Source organism: Neofelis nebulosa, chromosome 14 (genome assembly GCF_028018385.1).
Source record: "Neofelis nebulosa isolate mNeoNeb1 chromosome 14, mNeoNeb1.pri, whole genome shotgun sequence".
Lineage (NCBI taxonomy): Eukaryota > Metazoa > Chordata > Mammalia > Carnivora > Felidae > Neofelis > Neofelis nebulosa.
Window position 1 is genome coordinate 58482466 of NC_080795.1, and position 23107 is coordinate 58505572.

General features: G+C 35.4%; 1 non-coding gene and 1 pseudogene across 1 annotated transcript; both read left to right on the forward strand.

The window, feature by feature from the left end:
• Positions 1-14466: 14466 nt before the first annotated feature.
• Positions 14467-14948, forward strand: LOC131494973 (ATP synthase F(0) complex subunit C2, mitochondrial-like; annotated as a pseudogene).
• Positions 14949-22684: 7736 nt separating this feature from the next.
• On the forward strand, positions 22685-22786 carry LOC131495214 (U6 spliceosomal RNA). The gene has a single exon (XR_009253840.1). It is a non-coding gene; the product is annotated as a U6 spliceosomal RNA (small nuclear RNA).
• Positions 22787-23107: the final 321 nt, after the last annotated feature.

Here is a 23107-nt window from a genome sequence, read left to right on the forward strand (position 1 = left end):
CTGGTTTTTGATTTTTGGTTACCACCAAGTTTGTATATAACATCTTCTGCATATAGTAGTGTATATTAGGTTGATGGTTGCTTAAGTTTTTTTTTTTAATTTTTAAATGTTTATTTATTATTGAGAGACAGAGAGACACAGAGCATGAGCAGGGGAGGGGCCAAGAGATGGAAAGACACCGAATCTCCAGGCTCTGAGCTGTCAGCACAGAGCCTGACACGGGGTTCGAACTCACAAACCACAAGATCCTGACCTGAGCCGAAGTTGGACGCTTAACCGCCTGAGCCACCCAGGCACCCCAGATGGTCACTTAAGTTTAAACACATTATTTACTCCTCTCCCCTCATATTTTTGGTATATGATGTCATATTTTGCATCATTTTATTTTATGATTCCCTTAACTGACTTTTGCAGTTTTAAAAAATATTTATTTTTACTGCTCATGTGTTTTTTTTTTTCTTTTTACTTTTCATGCTCTCACTTATGGTCTTTCCTGTCCACCCATAGAGTCCTTCTAATATTTCTTGTAGGGCTGGCTTAGTGGTTATGAACTCCTTCCATTTTTGTTGGTTTGAGAGATTATTTCTCCTTACATTCTGAAAGATAGCTTTGCTGGATATTCTAGGCAGCAGATTTTCCCTTTCAGCACTTCCATTCCTTCTGGTCCACAAAGTTCCTGCTAAAAAATCGGCTGATAGACTTAGGGAGTTTCCTTTGTATGTAACTGTCTTTTTTCCTCTTGCTGCTTTAATTTTTTTTTTTTTTTTTTTTGCTACTTTTGTCATTTTAATTACTGTTTGTCTTGCTGTAGGTTTCCTGGGCTGAATTTGATGGGAGGAATCTTTGTGCCTCCTGGATCTGGATGTCTGTTTCCTTACCCAGAATTCCCTTAAGGCTGTTCTCAATTTGCATAATTTTCTTTCCTCTCTTTTGCCCAGCTTGTTTGCTTTCCATTACTTTGTCTTCCAGGTTGTTATTTTGTTCCTCTGCTTATTCTAACCTGCTATTTATTCAATCAAGTGTATTTTTAATTTCATTTATTGTGTTCTTCATCACTGAGTGGTTCTTTATCTCTATGTTAATGGTCTTACTCTTGTTCTACACTCTTCTCAAGTCTGGTGAGTATCTTTATGATCATTACTTTAAATTCTTGATCAGACCTATAACATATCTGTTTTGCTTTGATTTCTTGCTATGGTTTGGTCCTGTGCTTGCATTTGGGAGATAATTCTCTGCCTCCTCATTTTTGTCTAACTTTCTGTACCTCTGTCTCTGTGTTAGCTACTTCTCTTGCTATTAACAATAATAGCCTTATGAACAAGAGGTCCCGAAGTGTCCTGCAGTACAGTGTCCCCTGTTCTCCATGGCCTGGTGCTACAGGGAGTGTCTCCTATGTGTGTTGAATGTGCTCTGCTGTTGAGTCTTGGCCTCTTTTGTTCTTTAGTCCAGTTGTCTGCAGAGGCTCTCTTTACCTGTTGTGGTCAGTGTTGGGTGCTGAGCAGAGTGAGGTGCATTTTAACAAGGCATGCAGTGGTCTGCTTGTGGAATGAGATCTGCCCCCATTGCCACTGGGGACTGAGGTCCTGTAAAACACAAAGGTCATGAAATGTGGTGTTGGTAGGTTTGTGCTGGTCTTCTGGGGAAGTGACCCCCACCCCTCCACCGAGTGCTGGGACTAAGTTCGACTGTGACAGGGAAGGGTGGATCTGCTGAAGTGCACGTGGGGGATGGCAAGGCTTGGTGAAGCAGGTTAGGTAAGGAGTGTAAGCACTGAGCCACTGAGTTTTAAAAACGCAGTCTTTAAGTTCTTTTGGTTGTAAGATCTCACAAAATTTGGCCCCTCTTGCTTTCAAAGGCAAATATTATGGGGATTTGCCCTTCCCGTTCATGGGCCCCAGGTGTGAAAGTCTGTTTTCCACCCTTCTCCACATCACTGGCTCCCTCCCCACTGAAAATGGCCCGCATCCCTTTCACTCTCAGACTACATCTTCACCCTTCCTACGTTCTTCAGTGTGGCTTCTCTACTTTTAGCTGTAGACTCTGTCTTGTCAGGGTTCCAGTTGCTTTCTGTGTTATTTATGCTGATGTAAATGTTACTTAGTTGTATCCGTAGGACAAGGCAATCTTAGGGTCCTCCTACTCTGCTGTCTTCCAGTGTATGATCCTTTTAATGTGTTGTTGAATTTGGTTTCTTAATATTTTGTTTAGGGTTTTTACGTATCTGATAATTAGGAATGTTGGTATTCCCCGCCCCCCCTCCCCCCCTTTTAGGATATTTTTGTCTGGTTTTGGTATCAAGATAATGCTGGCCCTGTATAAGTAGTTTGGAACTGTTCCTTTCTCTTCCGTTTTTTGGAAGAATTTGAGAAAGATTTGTATTTATTTTTTGTTTAGTGTTTGGTGGAATTCACCAGTGAAGCTGGATGGTCCTGGACTTTTTTTTGTTGGGACTTTTGTTTGTTGGGACTTTGTTTGTTACTGATTCAGTCTCCTTATTAGCAATTGGTCTGTTCGGGTTTTCTATTGCATCATGTTTCAGTCTTAGAAGTCAGTATGTTTCAAGGAATTTCTCCATTTCTTCTAAGTTGCCCAATTTGTTAATTGTTCATAGTTGAGTTGCTCATAGTAATCTCTAATGATCTTTGTATTTTTGTGGTATCACTTGCAACATCTCCTCTCTCCTTTGTGATTTTATTTATTTGAGTCCTTTTTTCCTTGGTGAGTGTATCTAAAGATTTGTTAACTTTTTTAAATCTTTTCAGAGAAGCAGCTCTTAGTTTCATTGCTCTTATCTATTGTCTTTTAGACTTTATTTCATTTATTTCTGCTTTAATCTTTATTTTCCTTCTAACTTTGGGCTTTATTCTTCTTTTTCTAGTTCCTTGAGATGTACAGTTAGGTTGTTTATTTGAAACTTGTCTTGTTTCTTGAGGTAGACATTTAGACATTTATCACTATGAATTCTGCTACATAAGTATAGGTCTTATACCTTTTCTTTTTTTTTTTTTCCATTTGCATGAAATATATTCTTTTCCATCTCTTTCTTTTCAGACTATGTGTTTCTTTACATCTAAGGAGGGTCTTTTAAAGGCAACATGTAGATGGGTCTTATTTTATTTTATTTTTTTATTCATTCAGCTACTCTGTATTGGAGAATTTGGTCCATTTACATTTAAAGTAATTATCTTTTTAGGCTATTTATTTATTTATTTATTTATTTTGAAAGAGAAAGAAAGCATGTGCCCATGGGGGAGAGGTAGAGAAACAAGGAGAGAGAGAATCCCAAGCAGGCTCCACAGTTTCACTGTGGGCATGAACCCGACATGGGGTTCCATCTCAGGAACTATGAAATCGTGCTCTGAGCCCAAATCAAAAGTTGTTTGCTTAACCGACTGGGCCCCTCAGGCGCCCACATTTAAAGTAATTATTGATATGTGTGTACTTATTGGCTGTTTTGCTCATTGTTTCTGGCTATTCTTGCAGTTCCTCTCTGTCCCTTTTGTCTGTTTCTTTGTGGTTTGATACATTTAAAAAAATTTTAACATTTATTTATTACTGAGAGACAGAGAGACAGAGCATAAGGGAGGGGCAGAGAGAAGAAGAGGAGACACAGAATCCAAAGTGGGATCCAGTCTCTGAGCTGTCAGCACTGAGCCGCTAGCGGGGTTTGAACTCACAAACCTTGACATCATGACCTGAGTTGAAGTGGGACAGTTAACCAACTGAGCCACCCAGGCACCTCCATTTAAAGTAATTATTGATGGGGTATGTGGGTGGCTCAGTCAGTTAAGTGTCTGACTTCGGCTGAGGTCATGATATCGAGGTTCATCAGCTTGAGCTCCCCCCCCCCCCCCCCCCCGTCAGTCTCTGTGCTGACAGCTCAGAGCCTGCAGCCTGTTTCAGATTCTGTCTCTGGCTCTCTGTGCCCATCTCCTGCTTGTGCTCTGTCTCTAAAATAAATAAACATTAAAATATTTTTTAAGTAGTTATTAATATATATGTACTTATTGCCATTTTGCTAATTGTTTCTGGCTATTCTTGTAGTTCCTCTCTGTTCCTTTTGTCTCTTTCTTTCTTTGTGGTTTGGTAACATTTTTAGTGGTACACTTACATTCCGTTATCTTTCTTCTGTGTGTTCACTATACATTTTTGCTTTATGGTTACCATGAGGTTATTATATTTATTATATATATAATATATAATATAAATTAATATATAATATATGTGTGCTATGTATATTTTATATAAATACATACATATGTGTATTATATTTGTGTATACATATGTACACATATATATGTTTATATACATAACATACAAAATGTAATCTATTTTAAGTTGATAGCAAATTTTGATCCCATCAAATCTCAACATTTTAATTTTCCCCTTCATTATTATGTTGTTAATGTCACATTTTATATCCTTTTATTTAGCTTTTCTGTTAAATGATTACTATATTCATGGTTATTTTAGTACTTGTATCTTTTAAATTTTATTCTTGATTTATAAATGATTCGTCTACTATATTAACTATATAATCACCTTTCTGGTGAGATTTATTCTTTAATATGTATTCTTGTTATCGTTAGCATCCTTTCTTTATATTTATAACAAACTTTGTTTATATTTATAACAAGCCAGTTAAGAGTAAATGGTTGAAGAGAAAAACAGATTTCCTAAAGGCCATATGCTTGGACTACTTTAAATATCTGTACTGAAACTAATAAAAAAACTGTGATTGTAGGAAATTTCACAATGAAATATGATAAACATATTTCTTGCTATTCAATTGATGGTTTGATTGGATTATGCCATAGGAAATTTGAATCTTACACTTGTAAATTATAAAGATATAACTGAAAAGAGACAACAACTGAACCAGATACCTTCCATTAAAGCAAATATTGAAGTAGATTGAACACAACTATTAGTGAACAGAATTTCAAACAAATTAAGATCTGGAGATGTTAAGCAATATTATTTTTTATAATTTCAAGTTTGTTATTTCCTTAATCTATAATTCCTTAAAATTTTAGTTACATACCAGCAATTAGCCACATAGATCCATAGTTACATAGCTCAAAGATGCTATTATTCTCTGTTATAATACCTTTTTTATTTCCTTTACATATTTATATATGTGTTCTGGGTCATTTTTTTAAATTGTAGCTATACAATTTTTAAGGACAGGGATTATGTTTATCATGTGAATACCTAACATAATGCTTGATATTTTTTAGCTATTCAAATACTATTTGTGTGAATAAATTAAGCTATCTATTATTTATTCTGCATATCACTTGTATTTTCTCTATCCTGTTGTGGCAGGGTGCAGGACTTCTATTGTTGCAGGATTTATAGTCAAAATATAAATTTTTACAGCAGTAAGTTTGGTTTTCTTTCTTCACATAAACTAACAAAGAAATAAACATAATAATAAAACTTCCTTAGCTATATACCCAGCAGGCATCTGACTAAAGACTTAAAAAACTGTAGATATTGAATTGTAATCATATACCATTTAGTATACTATTTCAGTTTTCCACTCTGCCAAGTATTAGTTTAAAGGTAAATTATTGAAACTAAAACCAACTATAATATTGCAGTTATTTTGGTACGTTAAATGCCAAATGCCTATAGGTGACTTCCTTATAAAGGATGGATGTAATTTCACTACAGCATTGGCTAAATGAAATTAGTATCCTTCCTACCTTTAATAAGCATAATGTCTACATTTTACTATGCCTTTAATAAGCATAATGCCTATATTTTATTATGCTGTATCTAACAATTCTTTCTTAAGTGTTTATTCTTATTTTCAGAAAATTAAATGAAGAAGTGACTCAGTATGTAGTATTTAAAATGTGAATGTTATATGGAAATTATCTTTTTCACATAAAAGACTGCTTTCTAAAACTAAAGATGTTTTCTTAGGAAACTTAGTGGGAAAAGCAACAGTTTTTATGGTAAAATGTAGTCAATGTAGGAGTCTTATATCTTTGTATGTGTACATAATTAAAATTGTGTTTTTTTTTTCCGGTTTAAATAATGTGGTCAGTTTAGAAAATCTGATAATCACTTCCATATTTTTTTGTGTCTTAAACCTTTAACAAATTGATATGCTTCAGTATCTCAACTATAAATTAAGTCTGGTTTTTGGGATTTGGATAATGTGATATACTTTTTGCATAGTATGATCCTAAATATTAATAAAGAGGAATAAAATTCATTTTCAAGGCCATCCTTTGGTAAATACAATAGCTATCAATTAAGTCCTTGTCTGACAACTTTAGAATCAGAGACTGCACAGATAAACCAATCAGAACTGATTTATGGCACTAAAAATCTATGTAAAATTTTGATTTATGTTGTTTTTAGTAATCCTATTTCCTCTAAATGTGCTTTTTAATGCAATGCTTTTTATAGCAGTTTCTGTAACTATTACAGTTCTATATGTTGTATCACCATCACTGTTTCACTGATAGGCTAAAAATCAGTGTTTTATTCAAGGGATTTACTTAGATTTTATACAGTGGTTTACTGAAAGACATGAGAAGATTCTTGATTATAACGTATCAACTTACTTCTTATCTTCTAATGTTTTCCTATTAAATACATTTTGAAAGAATTTTAAGAAACTAACTCAACTAGATTTTGGTGGTACACACAACTGGTGTATGTGATGGCAATATTGTTGTAACACTTAATTTGATTTGGGAGCGCATGTATGAGACAAAGTTAAATAGATCAAATTTGATCTTGTAGCAGAAGAGGAAAGACAAAGAAGTAGAAGTTTTTTAGTGACATTCTTGGAAATACACTCTCTGATCCTGAGAGCATTTTGCCAGACGACTGAACTAAGAATCCAGCGTGCTGGTTATTGCCAATACGTTGTACCAAATGAGTATGAAAAGACATTATCAAAATAAATAGAGCGTCTCCAAATTACTTGTCCCAGAAATTATGACGTCAAAGCCACATAGAGAACCTGATGGGTAAAACCCATGTGAACCTTTCCAAAATGACGTGATAGAGGATCCTATAAGTAACTCTAAAGCTTTATTGTCAGGTCCCTCCTTCCTTGCTCCAGACTCCTCTTCATACTCTTGAGCTACCACAATTGGCCTACTCCCTTTTAGGATAAGATTAGACATCACCTTTTTCAGGCAATATTTCCAGACCTACAGAATGTTTGGTTGTAATTTCAGGTACCTGGCCATCAGTTTCTTCTAGCATGTTTTTTTTTTTTTTTTTTACATTTATAATTTATTTCCTTGATAGTAGTAGAAAATATAATTCATTTTCTAGGCTATGGTAGGCATTCAATACATGTTCCTTAAAGGAATGAATAACTAAATAAGTGAATTAAAGGAAAAAAATAGTTAAGTGATGATGAGTCATTTTACTGAGTCAATATTTGGGGAATACCTATGTCAACTGGTTCAGAATTAAGATATGATTCAGTGGCTTCAGATTCCAAGTGAGAAAGTAACTCAGAAGCTTCTGGAGACACTTAAAAGTAAAACCTTGATATTATAGTTACAGATGTTTCAAATCAGAAATAAATGGGAGGAGTATCTAAAGGAAACCCACATGGCATACAGTGCTTAGGAACTCTTACTTAAAAATAACTTGGATGAATGACTTTTTTAAATCATAGTTATTCCTGAAGAAAAATATCCAGTTTTGAATTCTTGTCATCAAATGATCCTGATGTGACCATAAAAGTAGATTAGAGTTTTGCAGCGAAAATCTTTGGAATTCACCTAGGGAATTGATTTGACTACCCTAAAGGAATAAAAGAACCCCAAAACTGACAAAAGAAAATTGGAAGTTAGGCATAGAGATAAGTAAATCCAGGGAGATTTTTGTAAAGAGAATTGATATATTGATAACTAAAATTGTTTCCTCAGGATTAAGGTCAATCAGACATAATGTTCTCAGAGAAAACTATGTTTCAAGCAGCCCAAGTATCTGAAAGTGGCGTTGATTTCGTGAGAGTAATTACAGTATGCCTAACTGTAATATAATTTATTTGTTTCTTTTTAATTTTCATACACATATATATAAATATATACATACACACATACATACATATATACTTATGTATTTTTTTTCTCATGAACTCACAGTACTGGACTTATGTTTACCTTTTTTTTAATTGAATAAAACTTTTAAATTAGTATCAACATAGCATTGTGAAAGGGAAAAGGGAAAGGTTCAAACTGATGATCTTTCTCCTAGAATTAGGATTAATGTCTAAGGTTTTCTCTAAAGCAAATGAAATCATTGTTTCCATGCTACTTATAACCTGGTATGCCAAAGAAAGCTACCAAGAAACACCACGTTGTCCTAAAATTTTACTGGAAAGCTACTTTAATAAGTACAGATATTAAATATGTATTTAGTTCAATCATGGAGGGAGTCTAAGGTTCATATTTATTGTGATGTTTTCTTTAATATAATTAAAATTTATAAACTGTCACTTTTAGTGCATTTTGAATGCAGTGTGCTTTATCTGTTAGACCTTTGTTTTCCTCTAAGAACACTAAACATTGAGAAAATGGCTTTGTTCTTAAAAATGATATGCTATTCAGTTATAAAATTTAATTCTTGAATTATATTTTTAGATCTCTTTTCTAAATAGAAAAATATGACACCATCTCAATTATCTATGATAAGACATATTCACTAAATGAATGGAAAAACACCCAACTAGGTTAGCTAAAGTTATGTAATAAAAATAAAGCACCAAACAAGAAATATATTAGAAAATAAATATACCACATTTGGAAAATGGATCTATGATCAAGTGCTAAAAGCAGTCATTTTAATTTTTGCAAAGAAAATAAAACTGAGTTTAGATGGTTCAGAATGTATTTATCCTACAATTTACTTTATGATGTAAAATCATTTGAGGATGATTCATGACAGGATCCATGATTCATAGTAAAATTACAAGTTTAAGATTTGGCTTATCTCTACTTAAACTCTTCCATACCAATAGCTCATATTTATTTAGCACTTACACATTGTCATATGCTATGCTGGGCTTGTTATACACATAATATGTAAGAGGTAGGCATTGTTATCCCAATTTCTTAGGGAAAAAAAAATGATCAGAGAAATTGGTTACCTTTCCCAATGTAAAATGTTTAATAAATGGCACGTCTGGAATTTAAATGCAGAAATTTTTGGCCTTAAACTTAAGGTCATTTTTTTCTCTACCAAACTGCCTATCTGGATAGTTGGATCATATCTTACTCTTTTCTTTCCCAACTCTTTTTCTACTAAAGCAATATAAAAATATACTACTTTTTTGAAAATCTCATGATTTTCATGCCTTACTCTCTTTATACGTTTTTTCTTTTTTTAGTTTATGTTCCTTCTTAGGAACATCTAAGGAACTTCCTTCCTTAGGTTCTTTCTACTTTTAAATACATGACAAACTTCTATTTTCCTGAAACAGTATCATCATATCATAGATTCTCAGTAAATCCCTTCTTGACTACCACCAATTTTCTCAAAAGGGATATTTGCTTTCTATTTAACCTCTGGACTTCTATGTTTTCTGTACCTTTTATGCGTGCAATATACATATATATATATATATATATATATATATATATATATATAGTCATATAATAACATGTTAGCTTCCTCAGAGATTACATGTACTATACTTGTATTTGGATTCACAGTGCCTAGAACATTGTCTAGTATGTAATAGGTGCTGAACAAGTATTATACTGAAGTAAAGGCCTTCATTTAGGGTTTTGTTTTTATTTATTTATTTGTTCATAATCCTGTTGATAAGCGATAGAGCCCAAATCTGTGTAAGAGGAGAATATCACTGTTTTTGACTTTAGATGATTGGAATTATAAATTAAAATTTTAAAGTTGGAATACTTCCTAAAAGGATACTAAACTTGAAATCAGATGACCTAAATAATTGGTTTCTCATATATAAGCAGTGGGAACTTGGGCACTTTATTTCTGTCTAAGCTGTAATTATTTAATCTATAAAATATGACTTCTACAACTCCTTTTTAAATCATATGGTTATTTTGGAGAATCAAATGAAAATAGAATAATGGATATGAATATACTTACAGAGTGCAAACCATTATATATGACATTCGTATTATTACTTTAGAGAAAGAAAGTGAGTGACCTAAGAAAGATTAGCAAGGGGTGCCTGGGTGGCTCAGTCGGTTAAGCAGCCGACTTCGGCTCAGGCCATGATCTCGCTGTCTGTGAGTTTGAGCCCTGCGTCGGGCTCTGTGCTGACAGCTCAGAGCCTGGAGCCTATTTCAGATTCTGTGTCTCCCTCTCTCTGACCCTCCCTTGTTCATGCTCTGTCTCTCCCTGTCTCAAAAATAAATAAAACGTTTTAAAAAAACATTAGCAAAATTTATTGGGAATACCACTCAGTAGTTTAGTATAATTAGGTGCCATGGACTATCTTAACTGAATTCTTAGGAAGTCTTCCAAAGATTCAGTGGTGAAAATTGTCAGTTAACTGTATTTAACCTGATATTTAGTTGTTAGTGGAATACCATAGACTGAATTTAGTCCTCATATGTTTAGGAATCACATCTGAAATTAAAATGAGATGTAAAAATCATGAATATTATTTTTCCTTTATTTCCAAAACTGACCACCAAAAGGTAATGAGGTTTTTGAAGAGAGAAAAAAATAAATAAATAAAAAGGAAAGAAAGCAAGAAAGCAAGCAAGCAAGAAAGAATGAAAGAAAGAAAATGTAGTTAGAATAATTTAGGGTCATCCCATACTATATTCTCCTATGATGATTCAGAATATCCATTTTCAAATTCAATATTAATTCCCTTTCAAAATTTAACAATTTTCAGAAATTGAGTTTCATTTTAAGCAGCCCCAACACAAGTTACTATGTTACAAAAAGCAGTTTGGGAAAAATCTGTCCTAGAAATTTTTAGCAAATAAATAAGAAGGTAACAGAGGAGAGGCCCACAATTTGAAGATCAGGAGTAACTGAGAATTTATCCCCAGGTAGATTCAAATTAAGAAGGATGAATAGTGAGATCTTAGAATTATCCATTATTCCACTGTGGTTGCTTCAATTTTTAGTAGTAGTAATGAAAGTAGCAAAGTGATCTGTCAATCATGTATATTCAGCAGAGTCATCTCAAGGTCTAGGTAAGCCAATAGCTATACATTTTGTAAATATACTCATCTCTTTATTACTGCTTTACTCGTGGATGAAAACAAACTGTATGCTGGGATATAATGGTAGTTCAAGGGGTAAGAGAGAGCACATTATTGCACAGCTAGTATATAATGATAGGTACCCTTAGGGAGTAATTGTTACATTTTAATCCAGAAGTAAGCAAAGACTATCTAAATAGCTCTTTAAAAGAAGAATTAATTCATAATTAAAAAATGATGGAGTTCTTAACTGTCATGTATAAGAAAACCCATGAGCAAGCTCTATTCTAAGTAGACTTTTAAAAAAAGAAAAGTAGTTGATATTAAAACAAGACAATTCATTACATTTCACAAGGGAACTTGCAGTATACAGATGTAGGCCAAAACATAAGGGTCTTTAGGTCAAATGTGAAATTATTTTAAATTAATTCTTGGCATTAAACTAAAATGACTTTTGAATAGTAATTATCTTTTACTTTCATTAGCAATGGTTCTTGAACTTTAATTTCTAAAGTGCGATACAGCAAGGTTCTTAGTATGCATTTATAGTAAATGCAGGCTCTCTTCCAGCATTTTAAATCTCTTAACAGGTCTTTCCTTTTCTGGAGAATTTCACTAGATGAATGTTAATATTACTCTTGGTTATGGAAAGGAATATATTAAAATTTCTTTGCCTATTAATGTCTTTTTAAGAGAAGTTTAATATTTAGGTAAAGTATTCAGATTCTATGCCTACACTAACATTAGAAGCTTAAAAAGTTACTAGACAAGGTAACATAACATCATGTACTTTTGCAAAATACAGTTTGAGGAATAACGTACACTTCCATTTGAGAAGTTCATTGTTTATGATCATTTTTGTAAGTAAAAATAGTGAACAATATTTTAATTTAGACTTTTATATAATTTTCTAAAGGAATTGAAAACTTTTTGAAGGATGAAAGAAAATAGCTGGGAAAAGATGAGAGGAAAGTAGAGAATAAAAATTATTTTTAAATTATACTGATTTTAATATTTGAGGAGAATTCTGTAAGGAATGATTAAAGAAGTGTCATCTTGCAAAGGTTGATGATCAGTATACATAAATAAGAGTTTATTAAGAACATGTTATGTTCATATGTAGTAATATGACGCAATGTTATTCTTTAAAATATTGTGACTAATAGTCACACCTGGGTGGCTCAGACAGTTGAATGTCCCGACTCTTGGTTTCAGCTCAGGTCAAGATCTCACAGTTTGTTGGTTCGAGCCCCACATTGGGATCTGAGCAGATGGCATGGAGACTGCTTGGGATTTTCTCTCTCTCCCTCTCTCCCTCTCTCTGCCTCTCCCATCTCTCTGTTCACGTTCTCTCTCCCTCTCTCAAAATAAATAAATACATTTTAAAAAATTAATAACATATTATGACTCATGAAAGTAACATACACATTCACGTGCAAATAGTCATTGGTGTCTGTTATTTCCAAGCCCTTCCTTAGATTCTGTGGTGTTCACAGAACACCACAGGTGTTATAAACAAATAACAATAGCAACAACAACAAACCAGCAAATGAAACCCTTGCTCTCATGGAACTTACATTCTAAGGAGAGGGCTAACTGACAAATAATTAAATATGTAAAATGAGAAAATGAAGAAAGATAAAGAAGGAACCAGGGAGTGCTTGGGGTGAAGGGTGTTACCATTTAGAAAGGGTAACAATGGAGGCCCTAATGGAAAAGAGAACATTTGAGAAAAGAACTGAAAGAAGAGAGAGGGGAATCGGTACATCTATTGAGGAGAAGAGAGCTAGAAAGGATTCACAAAGGGGTACCTGGGTGGCTCAGTGGGTTAAGACCTCAATCTTGATTTCAGCTCAGGTCATAATCTTGCAGTTGGTGAGTTCAAGCCCCAATTTGGGCTCTCTGCACCGACAGCATGGAGCCTGCTTGGGATTCTCTGTCTCTCCTGCTCTCTTTGCCCCTCCCCTGACTCTCTAAATAAATAAACTTAAAAAATAAAAAAGGGCTCACATATCTTTGCCTTGATTTTAGTGATGCTCATAGTAAGCTCTCATATAAACCTTAGATCTAATGTGATTAAATGGCCATAACTATAAATGAAAACAAACTCTCAAAGGGTTTGTTCATAAACTGATGCCAGCTTATAGTAAAATGCATGTCAAAGTTTCTGACCTTCAACCTGCACTCTATATTAGTTAATAGTTGTGAATCAAGACCTAGAAGGCCTACTTTTCATACTAGTAGGCACATCAATAATGCTACGGTTATTCCTGCATGGATAAATTATACCTCTTTTAAAAATTGGACTTATAATAACAATAGTAAATTTGGCAAATATGAATATTAGATCTTATGTTTGAGAAAAATAAACTTTGTAAATGTAAGATTATTGAGACATGGATAAACAAAAACTTTCCTTAAAATATTTGAAAACATTGACCACAGGCTTAACATGCTATTGAGTTTTGTCAGATGAAAAAATAGTTATATTAACTTAGGCCTTACTATATTGAGGAAAATAATTCAGATATTGTCTTTTACAAGTGTTTATTATGTCAGAAAATGTGTTCAGTGTAAAAATAATATTTTAAGGGATCACTAAAATATTGGTGTTAATCTAGAAAGGAATAATAACTCTAGAAGAAGATTTAAAGCTTTAAATGTAGTTTCTGAGAAACACTTAATACAGGTAATAGCTGTTATTACAAATTTCAGAAAAGTGTAAATTTCCTCCATGGTTGTCTTAGTCTGGTCAAGAAAGGTATTTATGCCATTAACCTCTGGACATTGCTTTTAATCAACGAACTCAGGCATGCTGGACAAGCCAAGTAGCTAAAGGGTTGTAAAAGTTTATTTCTATAAACAAGGCATTGTTTTTGGAAAAAGATGTGAATGTGAGGAAAAAGTAGATTAGCAAGCAAGGATTTGAGGTGATAATTCAAAGAAAATCAATAGGTAAATCTGAGTGAAAAATTATATAAGAACACCTTGGAGACTATATTTAACTTTTAAAGCAAAGATTTCAAAAAAAAATGCATGCATTTATTTGAGAAATTATTATAGACCTTAAGGAATGGTATCTGGTCAAGCAATGAGTCGCAAACTGAAAAAAGAAAAAGAAAAAGAAAATTCCTTGCAGACATTGAAGTTAGTACTAATGTGTTGAGGGGGCCACATGAAAAGAAACTACAAGCAGTCTATAAGTGTCGAGACTGGTCCCTCACTAATGGCCAGGAAGAAAAGGGAGACCTTACAATCATAGGAAATGAGTTGTCTTCTCTGCACTGGGAACAGTGCTCCCGCCACAGCCCCTCATCCCCTGAAAATGTATGCCTGTGCAAAGTTCTCCACCACCTTCTTGGTCAAGAGCACCTCTCAGCTGTTGAGCCAATCACTATCTGCAGTAGTAGTGCTAAAACCAGTGGAGACCCTGACAGATGAGAGCCTTAGCAGCTTGGCAGCCATGTGTCCCCTGACCTCACTTACTCCTAGCCACATATTGAGAACCAGTGCCATTTCATGGGGCAGTGACACAGCAGCCAAGTTCATTGGGGCTGGGGGAACCATGGTAGGGGTGGCTGCCTCTGAGGCTGGAATTGGGACTGTGTTTGGGAGCCTCCTCATTGGTTAGGCCAGGAGCCCCTTTTTGAAGCAGGAGCTCTTCTCCTAGACTGTGCCATTCTAGGCTTTTCTGTCTCAGAGGCGATGGGGTTTTTTTTTTGCCTGATGGTGGCCTTTGTCATCCTCTTCTCCATATGACAGAGCCGTCTTCACCTGCCATGGGTCTTTCTCCCAGGTCTCATATGCTTTGTATGTTCCTTTTCCTACACCTCCCTACGCGGAGAAAGTGGTTGGTTCAGAATTTGACACAGAGAAGACAAATACTGTATTAATAAGAAAAAAATTATTATTTGTATTATTTAGTTAATTTAATTAATTAATTTTATTTATTTATTTATTTATTTATTTATTTATTTATTTATTTTTATCATGAGGCACCTGGGTGGCTCAGTTGGTTAAAGCGTCCAACTTTGGCTTAGGTCATGATCTCACTATTCGTGAGTTTGAGCCTCCTGTTGGGCTTTGTGCTGACAGCTTAGAGCCTGGAGCTACTTCAGATTCTGCATCTCCCTCTGTCTCTGCCCATCCCCTGCTCGCTCTCTCTCTCTCTCTCTCTCTCAAAAATAAACATTAAAATAAAAATTTAAGAAAAAAAGAAAAGAAATGAATTTTGCCAACAATCTGAAGGTATTTGAAGTAGATTACGGTCTCCTCTAGTTTCCAGATTATTGACTTTGTTAAATTAGCATTTATTAAGTGGACCCCCAGGGTGTCAGATGGTGAACAGTGATTCAACAGAAGACCACAAGAGAAAGTAAGATAGACACATTTATTATTCATAGGTCCTGGAGGAGACGCAGGTCGCACCCCTAAGGGTATGCGGGAAACTCAAGGCAGGTAGAGAGAACACAGTAGGACATGCGACACATGCCATTATTAGGATCTAAGGGTTGCATGCTTTGGAGTTCCCAGGCTGAGGCTGTATTGGTCAGTTCAAACCAAAGGAAGCAGGATTTTGGTAAGCTTCTATGGGTGGGGTATCTTACCAAGGGGCTCACAAGGGGAAAGGCCAGGGAGGCAGGGGAGAGTGCGTATAGCAAGAGATGTTGGAGGAAGTCTTGTGGCTCTGGGGGCTGTTATTGAGGGCACATCCTTGCACTCTTGAGAGGGATTAGTGTCAATTCAAGGCCCGCCGTCCACTTGGCCACAAAAATGGATGCCAAGGTAGGATAATGTGGACTAGTTTAGCTAAGCTGTCAATAGAGATGGGCATTCAGTCCCTGAAAAAAGGACCCTGCTAAACTGCCTGCACTCCTGACCATAGAAACTATGAGACAATAACTGTGTGTTGTATTATGCTTGTAAGTTTGTAGTAATTTGTTATTCAGCAATGGAAAACAGATATAAGCCATTGGAACAATTTCAGTTAGCAGAGTGGTGTGGTGGTGGTTATTTAACCTAAGTCCAACCAAATGGAATTCCATTCCCTCAGCCAGAAAAAAACTGATTTAGAGATGAACATGTGAATCAAGCTGAGTTGATCAAAATTCTTAAGATATTTTCTGCTACAGCAGATAAAACATGGTTCTGCTAAAGCTTTTTATGCCAGTCATCATGCTACCTAAAAAGAGAAAAAAAACCCTAATATTTCCTCCATCTAGCTATATATAAACAGTCTCTAATAAGCTGCACATCTTAGAATTCCATAATTCCATAAGAAATATCACTTGCTAATAATAAGTCATGGCTAATACAAAGACTAATGGTTGGATCTATTCCTTCCCAGCATATTCTTCATAACCATTAAATTCTGGCCAAGTTTAACTATATGCCATTTCCCTAACTCATCGCCTGTACTTGACTTCTGTATCTTTGCTCACAATATTTTTTTCACTGCAATGCATTCCCTTGCATACACTTTCCTTGACTTTTTATAGCCAATTCATATCCATTCATCAACGATCTGAGTTGAAGTTGCCTGTCACTGGACTATCTTTGCTCAAAAATTCAAAATAAATTTCCAGAACAACTTTACCTTGGTCATACAAACTGATTTCCACTTTGGAATTTATCAAAAATGTCTCTGTGGCTTAGCACATGATCATTCCATAGTAATTCCTCCAATCTTACTTGAGATGAATGTATATTCTGCTTATAGGCTTTGTTTTTGTTGAGATCCTTTACCTAATTAAAGTACTATTTATAGACTTTTCAGTTATGTTGTAAATAAATCTATTCTAAGTTAAATTTTAAATACATTATATCTAATTAATGTTGATATTTTTAAAGGAATTAAACTTGAAATTTGGAGATACATGATTATAAATATAGTTCTAATCAAGCAAGATGCTACCATCTTGACTTCGGAGAATGAAGAGCCTACCGTAGACTATGCTAGTGGAACGAGACATAAAATACCTCCTGTTGGGGCGCCTGGGTGGCACAGTCGGTTAAGCGTCCGACTTCAGCCAGGTCACGATCTCGCGGTCTGTGAGTTCGAGCCCCACGTCAGGCTCTGGGCTGATGGCTCGGAGCCTGGAGCCTGTTTCCGATTCTGTGTCTCCCTCTCTCTGCACCTCCCCCGTTCATGCTCTGTCTCTCTCTGTCCCAAAAATAAATAAAAAACGTTGAAAAAAAAATTAAAAAAAAAATACCTCCTGTCACTTTGGCTAGTCATTTTGCTCTGGACACAGGATATTCTACTGAATCATGATCCTGGGGTACTGGTATTTAACTCTTAATATCAGAATTCTGATGAAAACATTGAGTTGGACAGGTTTTACCTATAGCTAACAAGCTATGCATCTCCTTCCATACTCTAATTAATAATTTCATATTTGTATAAATTTGCTTCATTTTCTAGACTGTAAAATTTTGTGTGTGACAGGAAAACTATCTACTCTACCTTGATTTTATATGCTCTGAGCCAAGCCCCAGCAATAAACAGTTTTTACTTAGCACATTATTGGTACATAAAATAATGACAAACTAAGGAAGCAGTACTAACAGCTCAGAACTGAGTAGTTTAGTGAAAATGCTTCCACTTGGTGAAGCAACTTATGGGACTTGCCATGAATTTAATAATAACAGTGAATTAATCTACTGAGGAAAAGAGGGCAGACAAATTATGTGCTAACAGATTTGCAATGTATATACTCACTGATATTCTTAAATCAAACTTTAGGACCTTCCTTGATTGACATACTTAACTTCATCACTATGTATGCTGCATAAAGGTGGGATCTTTGTAAATAGTATTACTCCATCTATTCTCAACATATATTGGGCCTTTGGTAAATATTGATTACATGGCTTAACGAATTAATAATCAGAACAATTATTAGAAATATGAATTAGAAGAAAAGTTGCTTGCCTTGTGGATGCTGCCACCCCACACCATCCACGCCACCGAGCCGTGGTCAGCACCACTCTGTTTTTTGACATCACTATGGACTGTGAGCCCTTCAACTGCACCTCCTGTGAGTTGTTTCCAGACAAAGTTCCAAAGACAGCTTCCAAAGAACTGTCATGCTCTGAGCACTGGGGAAAAGGATTTGGTTTTAAAAACTACTGCTTTCATAGAATTATTCCAGGATTAATGTGCCAGGATGGTGGCAGCGAGTCCATCCAGGGGTAGAAATTTGATGATGAGAATTTTATCTTGAAGCATATGTGTCCTGACATCTTGTCCATGGTATATGATGGACACAACACAAATGGTTCCTAGTTTTTCATTTGCACTGCCAAGACCAAGTGGTTGAATGGCAAGGAAGTGGTTATGCTTGGCAAAGTATAAGAGGGCATGAACATTGTGGAAGCCATGCAGTGGTCTAGGTCCGGGAATGACAAGACCAGTAAGAAGATCACCATTGCTGATTGTGGACAAATCTAATAAATTTGTCTTGTGTTTTATCTTAACTATGATACCATTCCTTCTGTAGCTCAGGAGAGCACCCCTTCATCCCCATCTGCTGGAAATATCCTATGATCTCTGTGTTCTTCCTGCAGTTCTATGGGTTCCATGTTTTCCTTACTCCCCTCCAAGTCTAGCTGGATTGCAGCATTAAGTTTATTATAATAAAATAAAAACTGAAACAAAAACAACAACAAAAAGAAAATAATTTGCCTAAAATATGTTCCTTATTTGTTACATGAATTTCTGGCTGTCATTTGTAGCAAGAAAACCCAGTGAATTTGAAGAGCATCTACTTTTATTTTGTTTGCAAAAACTCTTGGCTTATATTAAGAAAGGTCTGTCCTTACCCTGAGTTCTCGCATTTTATTTTATTTTATTTTTTTTAATTTTTTTTTCAACGTTTTTTATTTATTTTTGGGACAGAGAGAGACAGAGCATGAATGGGGGAGGGGCAGAGAGAGAGGGAGACACAGAATCGGAAACAGGCTCCAGGCTCCGAGCCATCAGCCCAGAGCCTGACGCGGGGCTCGAACTCACAGACCGCGAGATCGTGACCTGGCTGAAGTCGGACGCTTAACCGACTGCGCCACCCAGGCGCCCCTAGTTCTCGCATTTTATATCTGTGTTCCACTTGGTCTTCATAATAACATGTCCAATCCTCTTTGTTATCATCTTTTACTCAGAATGGATTGACTTCTTGTCTTCCTCATTCTATTACAAGCACTACATTTTTTCTAGCTATCAAATCCTGCAAACTTATGATAATTTTCAAATGTATTCTTGTTCCATCATATCCAATTAATTGTCTTAGACTTTGAAGACATCTGTTAACCACATTTATTTTGATAACGACCCAATTGGACATGGTAGAATTCCGTATACAGATGGGGAGATGGTGAGTCACTTTGAAGGTTTAAATAACCATTATTCAGGCCCAGATCCTGTCACAATATCCCCAATAGCTCTTTCTGTAGCATTTACTCTTCTATTTTACTTTTTTCTGACACAGTGTGTATAATATCCTATATTTCAATTATGAATCTTACAGTTGAACTGTTTCACTTGTGCTTAGCATGTTTTGAGCTATAGCAATGCCTTTGATGGCTCAGAATAAGGCTCTCTGTGTCCACTCCAAAAGGTGGCTGTTTTTGACCACCTCTGAAAGATGAATAGCTATAGCGTATTCTATTTACTATATTCCTTCTAGACAGTTACTTTCAGGGCAATTACCATTCTCATTTTGAATCTGCCTTATGATCACAGACAAATCCCTAGCAGGCACGTTCTATTATAAAAATTTTCCAGTGTGGTGGATTTGTACCTCAAGCACACTTATAGCTATCAGACAGACGTATTATCACTAATACCCATAAATCCACAGTCAAGGTGAAAAGACATGCAAACAAATAGCAATTTCTCCTGTTAGAGATATGTAACAAGAACCCATGATACCTATAGAGAGTATCAAACCTAATGTGAAGAAGTCTTGAAAGCTTTTTCAGTGGGTGGAGGAACTCATATTTTTATTTAGATACATTCATATGACATAAGATTCTCCACCTTAAACATTTTAAATTATACAATTCAGTGCTATGCAGCATATTCACAATGTTGTGCAACCATCACCACCACCTAATTCCTGAAAGTTTTAATCACCTCAAAAAGAAACTCCATACCCATTTTAAGGAGTCACTCCTTATTTTCCCCTGTCCCTTCCCCTAGAAACCAATAATATATTTTGTCTCAATGGATTTGCCAACTCTGAACATATTCTAGAAATAGAAACATAAAGTAGATTAGTCTTAATCTAACAAGATCAATTTTGGGCTTCCTTAGGGACAGTTTCTGTTTATTGAGTTTCCTCCCCTCCTGTTTATGGGCCATATATAATCATATTAGTTGTATGCATCATATTTTTGTTGAAAACTGAACATTTTTAATATAATAATTTGGCAACTCTGGAAATCAGATTACCCAATGCCCCCAGGGTTTGCTGTTTTTCTTTGTTGCTATTCTTTGGTAACTTTTCAGAGCTAATTTGTAAAGTCCCTATTCTGGGTCATGTGTTGCCACTAATGTTTCTATTAGTTTGGTGGAGCTAGAGACTGGACAGAGATTTGCTTAAACACTTGGAAACAATAAACTCCAGTCTTTTCCAGTGGCATGTATGTATGCTGGGCATGTCTTCAACACTCAGCTAAGCAGTCTACAACTCTGCCTTAGCTTTTACTTCCTCCCTGTGTAGATCCTGAAGGGCAGTCAGAGTGAGAGCTTAGGGCCTTCTTTATTCTTTATTGAGCATGTGCCCTGCTCTGGAAATTCACATGACTTTCTAGATTCCCAGGACTATGTTGAAGCTTTTAAAAACAGGTGTTTCCCTAAAGCATCTCATTCCCTGGTCTTTTCTCCCAAGCTCTTTCATTAGTGAGTGATATTCTACAAGTGTTATCCATTGTTTCAGACAGATATACATCTCCCTGTAAATGTTTTTGACAAATGCCCCAGAAAGCAGCCTCAGCACCTGTAGAGTTCCAAGTTAGGCAGGATAAAGGCAAACCCTCTAAGCTGGTCTTTCAGAGAGCCATTAAACAGGTCAAAACAAATAGCCACGATTCTTTGAGAATGAGTTCTTGTCCACCCTCTGGTACTGGTACCTGTATAAGTGTTGTGTATTAACTGGGGAATGTGAAATGAGAACAGGGAAAGTTAAAATACCGCAAATCTCTCTGTTCTTACCAAGATTCAGAATACTTTTCTTACTTAAATCTTGCCTTCGTTGTTGCAAGCTTTTGATCTGTTTCCAGAATTCCGAAAAGGTTGATTCTGACAGTTTTTACAAGATTTTGGTGCCTTTATGGAGGGATGAACTTTTGGATTTCTTTACTCTGCCATTTTCACTGACAACACTAGAAAAAACTTTTCAGATGATATTACAATTAAGCCGGGTTTTAAAGATCCAGCAGGAATTGGTCAGGTAGAAAGTTAAGAGAACAAACTAGATAGAGCTTTTTATCCAAAGGCCCAGAAGTACAAGGAGGAAATTAACATGTTCTGGGAAATGACCCTAATTCAGCAAGGCTGAATTATAGGATACAATTAAGTAAAAAAGACATCCATTTTGGAGGATATAGGATGAAGACTCAGAACTCCTTATGCCATAACAATATTTGAACTTAATTTGGGCAGTGTGTACTGAATTATTTAAGCAAACTTGTTTAAAAAAATGAATCTGATTTACCTAATCATTTTGCAAGCATTGTGGAATATGGATAGTTTGAGAATGAATTTAGGCAAGGAATCTAGTAAAGAGACTAATATAAACATCATGAGCATAAGAGATGATGAATCAAACTGAGGATGTGACTGTTGAACAGAAAAGAGTATTTAGCACTTAGAGAGAGAGATACTTAGGAGCTAAAATTGGTACTCTCCAGATGTTTCAATGTGTGGAGAGAGGGAATGCACGGCAATGAGGAGAAAGTGTAAGGAAAAGGTCGAGAATAATGCCGGTATTTTGGCTTCGGAAAAGTGACTGGACATTGATAGCATTCACTGATTAAGAATACTCAACATGAAGTAAACTTGGAAAAGAAAAGAAAAGCTAAATGAATTCAGGTTTGAACATTTTGAGATTAAGTTGTTCATGAAACATGAAGAGGAATATTCAATGGACACTGGGGAGACACAGGTTTGATGCTCAAGAGGGAATGTGGAGCTGCCTAAGGTATATATTAGTGATAAAGAAACTGTGGGTATAAATGAAGTCATTAGAAATAAAAAATATAGGGGTGCCTGGGTGGGTCAGTCAGTTTAGTGTCCTACTCTTGGTTTTGGCTCAGGTCATGATCTCTCGGCTTCATGGTTTTGAGCCCCGTGTTGGGCTCTGTGCTGGCAGCATGGTCCCTGCTTGGGATTCTCTCTTTCCTTCTTTCTCTGCCCCTTCCCCACTGGTGCTGTCACTGTCTCTCTCAAAATGAATAAATACATTTTCAAAAAAAAAAAATAAAAAATATGGTGCTCACTTCTGTAGTGCATATATTAAAATTGCAATGATACAGAGAAGATTACCTTGACCCCTGCACAAGTGCTCCATATTGTATAATCTATGGACATGGTATTTTGTGAATGGCCTTTTCAATAAAAGAAAACCTTATGGAAAAAAGTGAAATAAATATAGTGAAAGAATATGATTAAGGCTATCCTAGAACTCTTTAACAATTGAATAGAAAATTTATTATTAGTATTCCTAGCCAAATTGCATAATACAATAAAAGTCAATGAAAAGGTTTATTCATACTAGTGTATGAAGAGATTATACCATTCTTTATTATTAGATGTGTACCTTAACTTTAGAACTATTGAAGTTTTCATATAGTCAACACAGAAAGTTTTCTGATGGAAGATTAAGCCTGGAGGGAGAGTTTTGTTCCATTAGTGTAGA